Source organism: Triticum aestivum, chromosome 4A (genome assembly GCF_018294505.1).
Source record: "Triticum aestivum cultivar Chinese Spring chromosome 4A, IWGSC CS RefSeq v2.1, whole genome shotgun sequence".
Taxonomy (NCBI): domain Eukaryota; kingdom Viridiplantae; phylum Streptophyta; class Magnoliopsida; order Poales; family Poaceae; genus Triticum; species Triticum aestivum.
Window position 1 is genome coordinate 727089965 of NC_057803.1, and position 15556 is coordinate 727105520.

General features: G+C 43.1%; 1 pseudogene; it reads left to right on the plus strand.

Annotated features, from left to right (window-relative positions):
* Positions 1-447: 447 nt before the first annotated feature.
* Positions 448-1182, plus strand: LOC123084431 (uncharacterized; annotated as a pseudogene).
* Positions 1183-15556: the final 14374 nt, after the last annotated feature.

The window sequence follows — 15556 nt, forward strand, 5'->3', positions numbered from 1 at the left end:
CACGCGCGCAGGTGGTGGTCGGGGCTCGGGTGCTGCAAGTCAACGGCGGCTCCGACGGCGTGGATCTGGCCGCTGGCGGCGCTCAGGCGGCTCTGTCTGTGCGTGGTGGCTGCGTGAGGCTGGCGGCTTCTGCTGCTCGCCGTTGGCCCTCGCGGTGGCTGCCGCGGGAGGTGCGGGCTGTGGCCCTCGGAGGCGGGCGGGCGTGTATCTGCTCGCGGGCGGCTGCGATGGAGGTGCGGCGTGGGCGCTCTTGAGGCCGGCGACGCGGATCTCCCTCCTGGGGTCGTGGGCAGGGTCCGTCGACGTGGGGCGAGTGCGTGGGGATGTGCTTCGGCTGCAGTGGGGCGGATCTGAGAGCGTGATGGCGGGTGGTACTTGGACGCCGGGGCGGCGGCCCCAGACCTCTTCTTTGGCAACGGCGGCTGTGGTGGCTGAGTGGGCAGCGCCATGGCTGGAGCTCGGGGGCATCGGTGCTCTACGGCAGTGCGTCGGCCGTCGGTCGCGCCAGGGATGCTTGGTGCTGGCCGAAGGGTTGGCTGTTGCTGTTGCGCGGGGCTTCGGATCTGACCAGACGTGGCCAGTTCTGGCTCCTAAAGTGGTGACGGGGTAGCCTTGTCGACGGCTCTGCATGGTGCGGGTGGCGGCGGCGAGGCTGTTCTGATCGGTGGCTCCAGGCTCTGGAGGTTGGTGGTGGTTCAGGCAGGCGGTGGCTCTCGTGTGCCGGTGCGATGGAAGGGCTTCCATTGGCTGCTCGGGGCAAAAGCCTTGCTCCGGCCATGGCCGAAGCCGGCGGCGGCGGCGCCCATAGGCGTCGCACACCTTCTTGGAGGCGTCGTCGTTCGAGGGCCTTCGACCTCTTCTCTCACACTCCGGGGGAAACCCTTGCTCCAGTTCTTGGAGCGGATGATGGCGACGCTCCGGTGTTGCGGTCCTTCGTGGAGGCATCGTTCTGGAGTGGTCTTGGCTTGGGAGAGTCATCGGCTCGGGTGGTGCGCGGCCTTGGGGCCACGTGGAAGTCGGAGCGGCGGCTCTAGATCTCGTCGTCTGGGAGGGGTGCCGGCATTGGTCACGTGGGTGGCAGTGTCGTTGGCAAGCCTGGTGCGCGGCCTCGGGGTCGGCGTGGATGTCGGAGCGGCGGCTCCGGATACGGTGGTTGGGTGTCGGCTCTGGTTGCTCTGGTGACGAAGCTGACGGCTTGCTTGGTGCGCGGCCTCGAGGTCGGCGTGGATGTCGAAGCGGCGGCTCCGGATACGGCGGTTGGGTGTGGCTCTGGTTGCTCGGTGACGAAGCTGACGGCTCGCCTGGTGCGCGGCCTCGGGGTCGGCGTGGTTGTCGGAGCGGCGGTTCCGGATATGGTGGTTGGGTGTCGGCTCTGGTTGCTCGGCTGACGAAGCTGACGGCTCACCTGATGCGCGGCCTCGGGGTCGGCGTGTGGGGTTTCTGTCTGTACGTCGGAGCGGTGCTCTGGAGATGGTTGTAGGGTGTCAGCTCCGGTTGCTTGGGCAGCAGAGCAGGCGGCTCACCTGCTGCGCGGCCTCGGGGTCGGCGTGGATGCCGGAGCGGCGGCTTCGGTCTTGGTTGTTGTTGGGTGTCGGATATGGGTTGCTTGGGTGACGGAGCCGGCGGCCCGGCTGGAGCGGGCCCTGGGGTCGGCGTGTGTTTCTTTCGGTTATCCCTGATTAGCTGTGAATGTTAGGTTTTCGGGTCCGGTTTTCTTTATAAACTGAACCAACTCTTTTCTTCTAAATGAAATGCAGGAACCCCTGCCCCTTTCGAGGTGTTCTCGAAAAAATAAACCTTATGAGCACCTCTGAGATACTGAGACAGAATAACATCTTAAGATTAACAAATTTTCATTTTGAAGTTATTTCTACTTTGTTTTACAAAAGGATTACCCAGGCCTCTGTATCTGGTCGATACATGCAACTATTTTATTAATTATCACAAGGACCATACAGAGTAATACATCAGGTAGTAGTCTGAAGTCACTATTTTAGCAACATCTGTCGCTACTCCTATCCACTTGATGAAGGGGTGCCGATAGTCCGAGCCTAATACCAAACAGACACCACACCAAATCCTAACATCTGATCTCAGAGCCCCCAACCAAGCCGTGTTGCCAGGGTACACACCAGTCTGGCATACTCACAGAGGCCGCCGCCGCCGTTTTCCACTGATCCATCCCCAGAGCAGACACAGATGCATCGACCTTGCCAGGCCTGCCGTTGATGTCACCACGGTGCCAGACAACACCACCATCCTGCATGTATCCATCCACATGCGCCCGTCACCGAATCTCCACAGTGCCATGTCACCAAGATCCGTCATCAGCCTTGCGGTAGATGTAACACCGCTCCTCCTCTAGTCCCCTCCAACCAGCACTTGCTCTAAAACGATGCCCCCAGGAGGGAGAACGACACCAAAGGCGCCGTCCTTGTCCGGTCCTAGAGACCCAGGTCTAGGGTTTCTCCGAAGCATCCCGAGCATGATGACGCAAACTGCAATGACGATGCCTCAACAAGGAAACGACATCGGAGACGCCGCCATCATCTGTCATTACCATAGTCGGCATGATTTTCATTGACAGAGTCGCCCCACCAGGTCATGCGCCGCCGCCGGAGTTGGTCCGTTCAACTGGAGCGAACTCCAGAAATAATGCCCTCAAGAGGGACTATGACGCAAAAGCACCGCCATTGCTCGATCCTACTGAGAACTAGGGTTTCCCCCGAGTTGCCCGCGGTGCCACGGACCCAGACAACGGTTTAATCCCGGTGTGATCAGAAGAACCCATCAATCTCCGCCCAGTTGCCGGCGTGCCGCACCCACTACCTCACCGTCTGCAACCCGGTGACCATGGTTGGTGGCCAGCCAATGGACATCACGGACACATCCAACCAGTAGCCACAGTCAGATCTAGCCGAGGCTAGCAATCCCATCTTGGTCATGGCCGCAAGCACCAAATCTCCCTGATTTGGCCGGAGAGTGCCTCCACAAGACCAACCTTGACCTCCACCGCCGACCACCGCTCGCCGAATCCCGCCACCGTACGCCAAGATGCGCATCGGACCAGTACGCCACCAACCGCCACCGGGTCATGTCGCCCACAGAGCAGGGGGCCGCAAGAGATGGGCCCTATCCCCGTCGTCAGCCAAACGGGCTTCGCCCGGCGGTGGCCGGTGGGGAGGGTGGGATGGCGGTGGCGGTTGCAGGTGGGGGAGCCGCCCTCACGTCGCGATAGGCAGGGGCGACCGAGGGGTGGGTGCGTTGGGTCGAGGATATCGAGAATGGCAGGAGCCTGAAGTTATTTTCCACATACATGGTTGAAGACTCAACACTAAATGCTCTTTAAAATAGGACTAATAAGGCATGCACAGTATAGGTACTTTACATATGTGTTCATTCAAACTCTTTACAGCTATTCATTGGTGCGAAAGTTGCAAAGAGTTTGAATGGACTATGATTATGAGTGTTGGTTCTTTGTCTAACGTGAATTGTGGGGCAACAATTTTATTAGTGTTGTGCAACTAAGTCGACCTAAAAATAATCAACACGTTACAACTTCGCCAACGTACGATGCACTATTTTCACCCATACACCGTTGTTGTCAGTTTGTCGCCGAAGACAGCAGTCTCCTCCAGCACGACTATGAAGTCTTACTCACCAATCGCCTCCGCACGGCTGATAGTGCCTGCAGCCGAAGCACATTGCGTATGACTACTCCGACATGCACCGGCCACCATACAGCATGCACTAGCACCGCTTCAGCATGTTGTGCCAGCAGGACGAGCTCTTCAGCGCTGCCAGGCTCGCCAGCTACGAGGTGTATGCACATCTTGGCACAGCGTGACTTCTGCCTGATGATCACCAGTCTGATGTGGTGCTGGTCAGGCAGCATCTGCTCAAAACACAGTAGGGCATGGTCTCACGCATTGTGCAGACTCGAAATTCGGTGGATCTTCACTAATGGACAATCCATATTGTTTTTCCTTGATGCCTCCTAATCCACAAAATATATATAGTGGTTTGCGACAAAAAGAGGCACCAACACTGACTGATGAAAAATGTTATGATGTACTACTAAACTTATACTAGGGCTGATTATATTGTAGGAATGTCTAACATATGATGGCCATATGGGAATGGATACATGTTGAATGCACGGTCTGTCCTACTAATACCTGTGGCACAAGTATGGTGCTTGGCCTGTTTCCGAAGCTTTATAACAAATTTTCGCTTGGTCCATCTTATTTCTTGTACAATAGCACAACAACTTCAATACCTTCCTAGATACTTTATGAACTAGAAGTAGTGCAGATGTTGTAGCTTTACATTGTATAAAGGGCTCACCAACTATACAATGAAATCCGAAAAAAATGTGAACTCCGTAATAAATAACCCTCAAAAAATGAAATAAATAAACGACTCATTTTCTTGGTATTTCGTAAAAGCATCGTACCTAGTAGTTGGTGGCGCATTGGAGACTAAAATTTGGAATCACCTGGGTTTCATCTACCATGTAGATGACCTAGGCATTTGTTGGGCTGCTGAAATCCATATCTATGTATGTAAACTACTGCTTTGATCATTAAAAGCTAAAATGTTGTCTATGTAACTTAGTGTTATTAAATTATTTCCCTTACATGCATGGGCTACCATGCTAGGTTACATAAAAATATGTTAATTATCATAAATTGGATGTCATGTACAATTAGACTTGTGTGATGCACAATGATTCTAAGATTTTGAAAGCTAATCTTCAGCGGGTTTGTGGCTATTACTTTGCAAACTACTCCCTCCGTCTAGAAATACTTGTGAGAGAAATGGATAATAATGAATGTACTCCCTTTATTTACTTATACAAGGCCACTATGGAATATACATTTTGCATCTATACAAGGGCACCAACAGTAAACGAGGCAAAAATAAATTACTCCCTCCGTTCCGAAATAATTGTCGCTGGGGGTATCCTTCCGACCAGGTGAAACAGTGTGAAAGTACAATACTACCCCTGATTTGAAATCGATCGGCAGGCGTCTTCCTCCATCGCTCCTCCCCTTCGTCAGGCTTCTCCGCCATCGCTGCTCCCTTTCGCCGGGCTCCTCTGTCGTCTGCATCTCCAGCGTCATTCCCCGCCGCGGTCCGCAGCTCCCTCGCCGGCCGGCCGCCCTTCCCCACCGTGGTCCGCAGCTCCATCATCGGCCGCCCTTCCCCGCCGCGGTCCGCATCTCCCTCGCCGGCGCCCTTCCCGCCGTCTGCCTGCTCCACCAGAGCTTCGGATCCTTCGCTGCTGGCCACAGATCCTTCATCGGCCGCGTCCTCCCACTCCAATCAAGAGCTCGAGGTCAGCCGCTGCGCTGTCCACTTCTGCTGCTCCTCACGTCTCTGCTCCTCTCCACTCCAATCAAGAAAAATCTGCAATTGATCCAAAAAATAGGTCAATTGATGTCAATTTGATTAACTAAATCATCCAAAAACCAGAATGATAAGTCCATATGCTGTTTGACATCTTGTTGTTTGGATGTACTAGGATGGAATGAAAATCACATTATTTTACCCCTGAATTCGTATGTAATCTGTGGCCCAGGCGATGTTTGTTTGTGCATGCGGTCAGATGACTCGGATATTACCAGTGCGTTGTTCAATCCCAAATGTATCGCTTTGTAAATTTTTGCCCCCAAATCCTATTTGTGTTCGCTTCAGTGTTTGGTGGATTCTCAAACCAAATCTTATTTTGTTGGCCGAAGAAGGTCAAGTGCCGGAAGGTTTTTTGTTCCTTCACTGTGATGTGGAGTTATGCCCCTAGGAATGTGTTTGAGCTACCTGGAGTAGTGTCCTAACCAGAACATCTGCGCAAAGAAACATTTGCACTATCAATTTATCATCATCATCATACAGTATATGCCACTAACTAGCAACAAACTCTGGCAGCATGTAAAACAATGGGATATAACATTTCAGATTAATGATTGAACACATGCAAAGAAATATTTGCACTATCAATTTGTCTTGGGAATCTGGATCTCTCTTCTTGTGTCCTCCTGTAGTTGAGGACAACTATTTTTTCTTAGGGATAGTGGAGTATTACTCTTGTATTTGTAGATATCTAAGGCAGAAGTGGAGAAAGCATCAAAAGCGTAATCTGTCACACTCTGACATACTATAACAACTACTCCTATGGTTTTGAGTAGTGTCCTAACCAATGGTTCTGAGCAAAGAAACATATGCAATATCAATTTAACATCATCATAGTCGGCACTAACTAGCAGAGGACTTTGGCAGCATGTAAACAACTTGACCTATGACATTTCAAATAAATGACTGAAAATAAGCCACTACTAAGCTTGCACACTGATATGGAGCACTAAATGGTAGAATGATTAGCTAAAATGACAGTGAAATGTGAATAAGACAATTCATACCCCTGTTTGTGTAGAATAGAATAGAATGACAATTTGTCTGTTCTTTTATTAATGGTTTTCTACCCTAAAGCATTGTACTCTGCACCAGTATGGGTTCAGGAAATTGCAACCAGGACACATCCAGAATTTCAAAGTATTACCCAAATTGTCACATGTAACGAGGATTAAGCCAAAAGGCTCTTTGTGACAGGTTTTTTTCCGACGAGTCATTAGATCATACCTGGAAATATTTGCATGACCAAGCAGCAAGCTTCAACATAATTATTCAGTCCTAGATCAGCAAGACAAAGTTGGCTAACGCTGCTCGACCACAAAGTATAGAGTCCGGATGTCTTATATCGTGAGAAAATCACACTTCATATAAAAGTGCATATTTTGATTACAATATTTTGGGCCACTGAGTTGTACAATAAAAAACAACTGTTTTTAAGTTTCAGAAGACATATTAAAGTGCATATAAATTCATTTAGATTTAACTAATGCAGTTGCTACTGCTGCTTTTAAGTTTCAGAAGAAAGGACTTGTTGTTGCTACTACTGCTTTTAAGTTTCAGAAGACAAGATAAGAAAAGAAAGCAAGAAAAGAAGAGAAGAGAAACTATTTTTGTTTCAAAAGTTCCATTTGCTTGTGTGGACTACCCCATTTAAATGAAAGAGAAGAGAAGAGAAAGAGAAGAAGAGACAAGAAGATAAACTTTTAATTTTATTCCTACTCCTACTAATCCTACTCCTAATCCTAAATTTAAAGAACCTACATTAAAAGGAGTATTTTGGCACTGCATGAAAAGGAGTATTAACAACTCCAAGCTGAATACACAAATCTCTATAGAAAGCTACACCAAGCAGTACTAAACCAACTAAGGTCACTGAAGGCAGTACTACACAAAAATACAAATACTGATGTCACTAATCTCTCCAAGCAGTAGTAAACCATGAAGTACTACACTTACAGTAATCTCTGATAGGAGAGTAGTAGGAGAGGAGAGGATTACTTGCAAGTCCTACACTAAACACTACACTACTCCAAGAACTACTCATATTGTTGCTGCACTTGCTGAAAAGAGAAGAGTAGTCAAGAGAAGGAGGGTACTCCTGCTACAATTCATTTAATTTTAGTTAACTCAAGTTTATTTAATGAAAAAATCATTTAGTTTTATTTAAAAACAAGTTTCAGTGAAGTAAAAAACAAGTTTTAGTTAATTAAAAATTATTTACTAAAAAAATCATTTAGTTTCATTTTAATTAATTAAAGAAAATGACTTGTTGTTGTTGCTGCTGTTAAAGGAAAGAACTGGGAGAGGAATGTTAGAGGAAAGGATTGGAATAGAAGAGAGAGGAGTGGAGTGGAATAGGAGAGGAGAGGAAAAAGTCTGATTTTATTTAACACAAAATGAGTGGACTGGAGTAACAGAAAAGGTTTAATTTAAGTTTAATTAACAGAAAGGTTTAATTTGAGTTTAATTAACTAAAAATGTTTACTTTAGATTTAACTAAAATAAAAAGGTTTAATTTCTAGATAATTAAAATTATCTAAGAAGACGAGAGGATAAGATAAGAGCAGAGAGGAGAGATAAGAAGAGAGAAAGAAGAGATAAGAAGAGAGAAGAGAGCAAGAAGATGCTCCTACAGAAGAGGAGTAGAAAGTTTCAGTTAATTAACTGAAACTACTCCTACAGAGAAAATACTGGAAATCTGAACTACTGCTAATCCTCTTATTGCCAGCCAGCAAATGTGCTCATGATACGTCTCCAACGTATCTATAATTTATGAAGCATTCATGCTATTTTATTATCTGTTTTGAATGATTACGGGCTTTATTATAAACTTTTATATTACTTTTGGGACTAACCTACTAACTGGAGGCCCAACCCATATTGCTGTTTTATTGCCTGTTTCAGTATTTGGAAGAAAAGGAATATCAAACGAAGTCCAAACGGAATGAAACCTTCGGCAACATGATTTTTTGGAAGAATATGATCCTGGAGACTTGGAGTTCATGTCAGAAGATCCTCGAGGAGGTCAGGAGATAGGAGGGCGCGCCCACCCCTCCTGGGCGCGCCCCCTGTCTCGTGGGCCCCTCGAGCACCTCCCGAGCGACTTCTTTCGCCTATATAGTCCCACATACCCTAAAAACATCCACGGAGAAGATAGATCGGGAGCTCCGCCACCGCAAGCCTCTGGAGCCACCAAAAACCTCTCGGAAGCCCGTTCCGGCACCCTGCCGGAGGGGGGGAACCATCACCGGTGGCCATCTTCATCATTCCGGCGCTATCCATGACGAGGAGGGAGTAGTTCACCCTCGGGGCTGAGGGTATGTACCAGTAGCTATGTGTTTGATCTCTCGCTCTCGTGTTCTCTCTCGTGTTCCCTCTATGGCACGATCTTGATGTATCCCGAGCTTTGCTATTATAGTTGCATCTTATGATGTTTCTTCCCCTCTACTCTCTTGTAATGGATTGAGTTTTCCCTTTGAAGTTGTCTTATCGGATTGAGTCTTTAATGAGTTGAGAACAGTTGATGTATGTCTTGCCGTGCTTATCTGTGGTGACAATGGGATATCATGTGACACATGATGCATGTTTTGGTGACCAACTTGCGGGTTCCGCACATGAACCTATGCATAGGGGTTGGCACACGTTTTCGTCTTGACTCTCCGGTAGAAACTTTGTGGCACTCTTTGAAGTACTTTGTGTTGGTTGAATAGATGAATCTGAGATTGCGTGATGCATATCGTATAATCATGCCCACGGATACTTGAGGTGACAATGGAGTATCTAGGTGACATTAGGGTTTTGATTGATTTGTGTCTTAAGGTGTTATTATAGTACGAACTCTTGAATAGATTGATCCGAAAGAATAACTTTGAGGTGGTTTCGTACCCTACCATAATTTCTTCGTTTGTTCTCCGCTATTAGTGGCTTTGGAGTGATTCTTTGTTGCATGTTGAGGTATTAGTATATGATCTATCTATGTTATTATTGTTGAGAGAACTTGCACTAGTGAATGTATGAACCTTAGGCCTTGTTTCCTACCATTGCAATACCGTTTACGCTCACTTTTACCATTTGTTACCCATTTTTTACCTTGCTGTTTTTATAATTTCAGATTACAAATACCCTTATCTACTATCCATATTGCACTTGTATCACCATCTCTCGCCGAACTAGTGCACCTATACAATTTACCATTGTATTGGGTGTGTTGGGGACATAAGAGACTCTTTGCTATTTGGTTGCAGGGTTGTTTGAGAGAGACCATCTTCATCCTACGCCTCCCACGGATTGATAAACCTTAGGTCATCCACTTTGAGGGAAATTTGCTACTGTCCTACAAACCTGTGCACTTGCAGGCCCAACAACGTCTACAAGAAGAAGGTTGTGTAGTAGACAACAAGCTCTTTTCTGGCGCCGTTGCCGGGGAGGTGAGTGCTTGAAGGTATCTCTTTAGATCTTGCAATCGAGTCTTTTAGATTCTTGCTTTATCACTAGTTTATTTTATAAAAGAAAACTACAAAAAAATTGAATTTAATTTGTCTCATACGCTTCGTCTTTTTAATATCTTTCGTGAGAATGATGGTAAGGAAAATTGTCCTCAAGTGCTAGAAGAAGAAATCTATAAAATGTTTGGAACTAAATCTTTGAATGATGAGCATGATTGCAATGTTGTTAGTATAAACTCTTTGAATATCCATAGTACTAATGATGATTGCACTAGTCATGATGAAAATATCTCTTATAAGCATGTCAACTTTTGTGGAGTGCTTGTTTGCATGAACACACCGAATAGAGAAGATATATATTGCAAGAGGCATAAGCATTTAGAAACTAAATTGTTGCAACAAAAGTTAAATGGGAGTGCTGAAAATTTACATTTCCTTTGCCGTACTTGTGAACTATGCAATGAACGTGGTCATCTACACCTCCTATGCAAATTATTTCATGATCGAATCATGTCCAAAAATTGTGATGATTTGATTTCCCTTGCACATTATAATGAACTTAGTTTGTTTTTGGGTTATGAAGAATTGAAACGTTTAACTAAGGGCAGATTTTGCCCTTAAGAAATTCCTTGATATTGATCTAGAGAAGATTTATTTGTATTGTATGGAGAATTGCATTGAAAATTCTTATATTGCCAATTACCTAAAGAAAATAAAGCAAATAGAAGATGCTGAGAATACTAATGAAAGGGAAGAGACTTCCCAATCTCCTCCTATTATTTCTTATGATGAATCAGGTAACGAGGAGGAGCTTTCTATTCAACCAATCCCATCAATAAAGAAGGTTGAACCCACACATAATGGGAAGAAGAAAAGGAAGAGAAGGAGCAGCAAAGGTCAAAAGGTATCCCTCCCAAATGATGTTGCTCCTACTACTCATTGTGATGATGGTAATTGCTATACTATTAGTGCTATCCATACTATTAATTGTGAGAATGATTATGCTTATGATATGAAAAGGCCCAAGCTTGGGGATGCTATGTTTGATGAGGATGACATATTTGAGAATATATTTGCTGAAATTAATGTTTGTCCAAAGCTTGGGGAAGCTACGTTTAATGAAGATGATATTTTTAGCCTCCCAAGTTTTGATACGCAAAGTTGTTATGATGATAGCATGCCTTGTACCTATGATGATTATATTGATGAAAGTGGGTTTGGAAGAGTGTGAACTTTATTTAGTGATGATTCCACTATCTTGGAAGAGGTTTCAATCGATTATGATGAGAACAAAGTTGCTACTTATGATGAAACTTATGATATAAAATGTAGTGATGATTATATTTATAAAACTTGTCATGATTATGATTACCCTTTTTCTAATCATTACTCTTTTAATGTGGAAACAATTTATAGTATTCAAGTCTCTTATGATACTCCCACCAATCCGAATGAGAAGAATTTTTCTTATGTGGAGAGTAGTAAATTTTCTATGCTTGTAGATCATGAAAAGAATGCTTTAGGTGCTGGTTATATTGTTGAATTCATTCATGATGCTACTGAAAATTATTACGGGGGAGGAACATATGCTTGTAGGAATTGCAATAATATTAAGTTTCCTCTCTATGCACTACTAGGAAAAGGCCTACTAATGGCGCACCGGTTTTACCTACTAATGGCGCACTACCGGTGCGCCATTTTAGTATTTTTTACTAATGGAGCACCACTGGTGCGCCATTAGTATCAGGTATACTAATGGCGCACCATGTAGTCCGCCATTAGTATAGCCCACGGTGCGCCATTAGTATCTGGTATACAAATGGCGCACCACATAGAAGTGCGCCATTAGTATATGCTTGTAGGTTTTGCCTACTAATGGCGCACTACCGGTGCGCCATTTTAGTATTTTTTACTAATGGAGCACCACTGGTGCGCCATTAGTATCAGGTATACTAATGGCGCACCATGTAGTCCGCCATTAGTATAGCCGACGGTGGCGCACCACATAGAAGTGCGCCATTAGTAACATTTTTTTTCATTTTTTTTTAATTTTTTTTCAGATTTTTTTTTAGAATTTGTTTTTTCAATTTTTTTTTAAAAATTCAAATTTTTCTTAATCACAGCTCCCTATGGCTTAATCTCGGGTCAATATGCTTAATCTCAGGTCAAATCACACTCCGTGGTCAAACTTCCCGAAAGGTCAACCATCCTCACACTACTCCAGCCCAAGCACGCTTAACTTCAGATTTCTATCCAACCCCACCAACAGCTCACTTCACAGGCACTTGTTGATATATCTAGCATATCAATCCTGTTATACCTTGTTGATGTCTAGGACTTTGTTCATGTTCATGACTATGATGAAATTTTGAAAAATATTTCAAACTTCCCGATCATATTACGTATCATTTTTTGAAAAAAAAAATTCAAAACCAATTTTTTTTCTGTTACTAGTGGCGCACCACATCCACGGTGCGCCACTAGTAAGTTTGAAATTTTTTGAATTTTTTTGCCGCTAGATCTTGAAAGCCCCGTAAATTTTTTTCTGTTAGGTTTTTGGGGATTTTGAAAATGTTTAACGAGGTTCCCCCTGTTAAATTTGGATGTAACTTTTCGAGTAGATGATTTTTCATATAATTTTTTTTTCATCCGAGTTCGTATGCAAAAGTTATGCCCACTTTACAAATTTCCAGAGAGATTTTGCAAATAAAGTCGAAATTCATATTTGTAAATTTTCCCAAAAACTAAAGCACATATCACATGGGAAACATATTATCTTTTATTTTTTTGACATTTCCATCATTTTCTTTTTTTTTTAAACTGAAAAGGCGATCCACGGGGGGGGGGGGGGGGGGCATTCGTTGTTGGGGCAAGTTAGTAATGGCGCACCGTGGGTGTGGTGCGCCATTACTAGTTTGGGGTGGTGCGCCATTACTAGTTTAACTAGTAATGGCGCACCACACCCACGGTGCGCCATTACTAGTTTTGAAAAAAAATAAAAAAAATTGATATTTTTTTGATTTTTTTTTGAAAAAAACTTACTAATGGCGCACCAGTGGAAAGTGCGCCATTACTAGTTAAAACTAGTAATGGCGCACCGAGACGTGGTGCGCCATTAGTAAAAAAAAAATTTTATGTTTTTTTAATTATTTTTTCAAAACTACTAATGGCGCACGACGGATGTGGTGCGCCATTACTATGTCAATTAGTAATGGCGCACTATGCAACGGTGCGCCATTAGTAACAAAAATTTTTTTATGTTTTTTTTCAAAACTACTAATGGCGCACCACACACCAGGTGCGCCATTAGTAATATATTACTAATGGCGCACCGAGACATGGTGCGCCTTTAGAATATAGTAATGGCGCACCACATTACAGGCGCGCCATTAGTGGCCATTCCATCTATAGCCCTTTTTGTAGTAGTGATGTGTTGAAAATTTTGAAGCTATGCTTGTTTATCTTCCTATTCTAGTTGATTATTGTTCCCCTAAGTTGTTTGCTCACAAAATACCTATGCATAGGAAGTGGGTTGGTCTTAAATGTGCTAGTCATTTTCTTCATGATGCTCTCTTTATGTTTCAATTCTTATCCTTTATGTGAGCATCATTGTCATCATCCTGCCTAGCTAGAAAGGCATTAAATAAAATCGCTTGTTGGGAGACAACCCAATATTTACCCTTACTGTTTTTGTGTGTTCACATGATTATGATACTGTATTAATCATGTTCTATAGCTTTTGTTTCAATAAAGTGCCAAGTAGAACCTTTGGGAAGACTTGGGTGAAGTCTTTATGATCTTGCTGTAAAAAATAGAAACTTTAGCGCTCATGAGATTAGCTGCCATTTTTTACAGAAGAGTGATTTTAGGTTGATTCTTTTTGCAGATGATTAATAGACAAATTACTCAGGTCCACCAATTTATTTCATAATTTGTAGGGTTCCAGAAGTATACGTTTGATAAAGATTACTACAGACTGTACTGTTTTTGACAGATTCTGTTTTCATTGTGTTGTTTGCTTATTTTGATGAATCTATGGCTAGTATGTAAGGGTATGAACCATAGAGAAGTTGTAATACAGTAGGTTTAACACCAATATGAATTTAGAATGAGTTCATTACAGTACCTTAAAGTGGTGATTTATTTTTTTACACTAACGGAGCTTACGCGTTTTGTTTCGAGTTTTGTGTGGTTGAAGTTTTCAAGTTTTGGGTCAAGATTCGATGGACTATGGAATAAGGAGTGGAAAGAGCCTAAGCATGGGGATTCCCAAGGAACACAAAGGTAATATTGAAGGAAAACCAAGAGCCTAATCTTGGGGATGCCCCGGATGGCATCCCCTCTTTCGTCGTCGTTCATCGGTAACTTTACTTGGAGCTATATTTTTATTCACCACATGCTATATGTTTTGCTTGGAGAGTCATTTTATTTTGTTAGTATTTGCTTGATGTTATTTATAATAATGTATTGCTTCTATATTTTCAATAAAAATGTCAAGGATAGCCTTTACCTTGCCTATTTTTCTAGTATACATGTTGCTGTTTGAAAACAGAAAGTTTACCACTGTTGCAAAAATTCCCTAGAAACGTCAGAGAGTGATATAATGTTGAATCTTTTTGCATGATGAGCTCTGATAAATCTAATACAGCGTAATAATTTTCTTATAATTTCTGGAGTTAGGGAAGTATGATAAATCTTGCATTCTTTACAGACTATACTCTTTTGGCAGACTGCTGTTATGTTTGCATTGTTTGCCTATGCTTGCTTGTTTAATGATTCTATTTGAGGATAGGAGTATCAAATATGCAGAGACATTTATAATTAAATGTTGAATAATAATATTAGTGCTTTGTTACAGTAGAAAATGATATGGTTTTGCATTGGTTTATACTAACCTATCTCACAAGTTCTTGTTGAGTTTGTTGTGAATGAAGCTTTTGATAAAAAGAGAAACCGTGATATAAGAGGAATTAAGGAGAGATAAAATTTCAAGCTTGGGGATGCCCAAGGCACCTCATGATAATATTTCAAGAAGTCTCAAGCATCTAAGGTTGGGGATGTCCCGGTAGGCATCCACCTTTCTTCTTCAACAACTATCGGTTAGTATCGGTTGAGCCTAAGTTTTTGCTTCTTCACATGAGTTGTGCTATCCTTGCAATGTCATTTTGTTTTGCCTTGCTTGCTGTTTGAATACAATACCAAGATCTGAAATTCTTAAATGAGAGAGAGTCTTCACATAGTTGCATAATTATTTAGCTACTCATTGATCTTCACTTATATCTTTTTTGGAGTAGTTTTCATTGACTTGTGTGCTTCACTTATATCCTATGAGTAAATGGTTGAATGAGTTGAATGTCATAAATCTGAAATTATATATGTTTCATTTTCTTATCCCATGGGGAGTAATGACTTCACATCTAAGAAGTAGAGGTTGTAAATTATTGAAGGTTAGCAAGCATTGTATTGGTCATTTGAACAATTCATGAAAGAATATTGAAGGAAGAGAGATTTCACATATAAATATATTATCATGGACATCTTTTATAATTATGAGCACTCATTAAGTATGACATGCTAAAGAGTTGATGTTGGACAAGGAAGACAACGTAATGAGTTATGTTTTGTCACATCTCAGTTAAAGTATATTGTCATGGATCATTCCAACAAGTTGAGCTTGCCTTTCCCTCTCATGCTAGCCA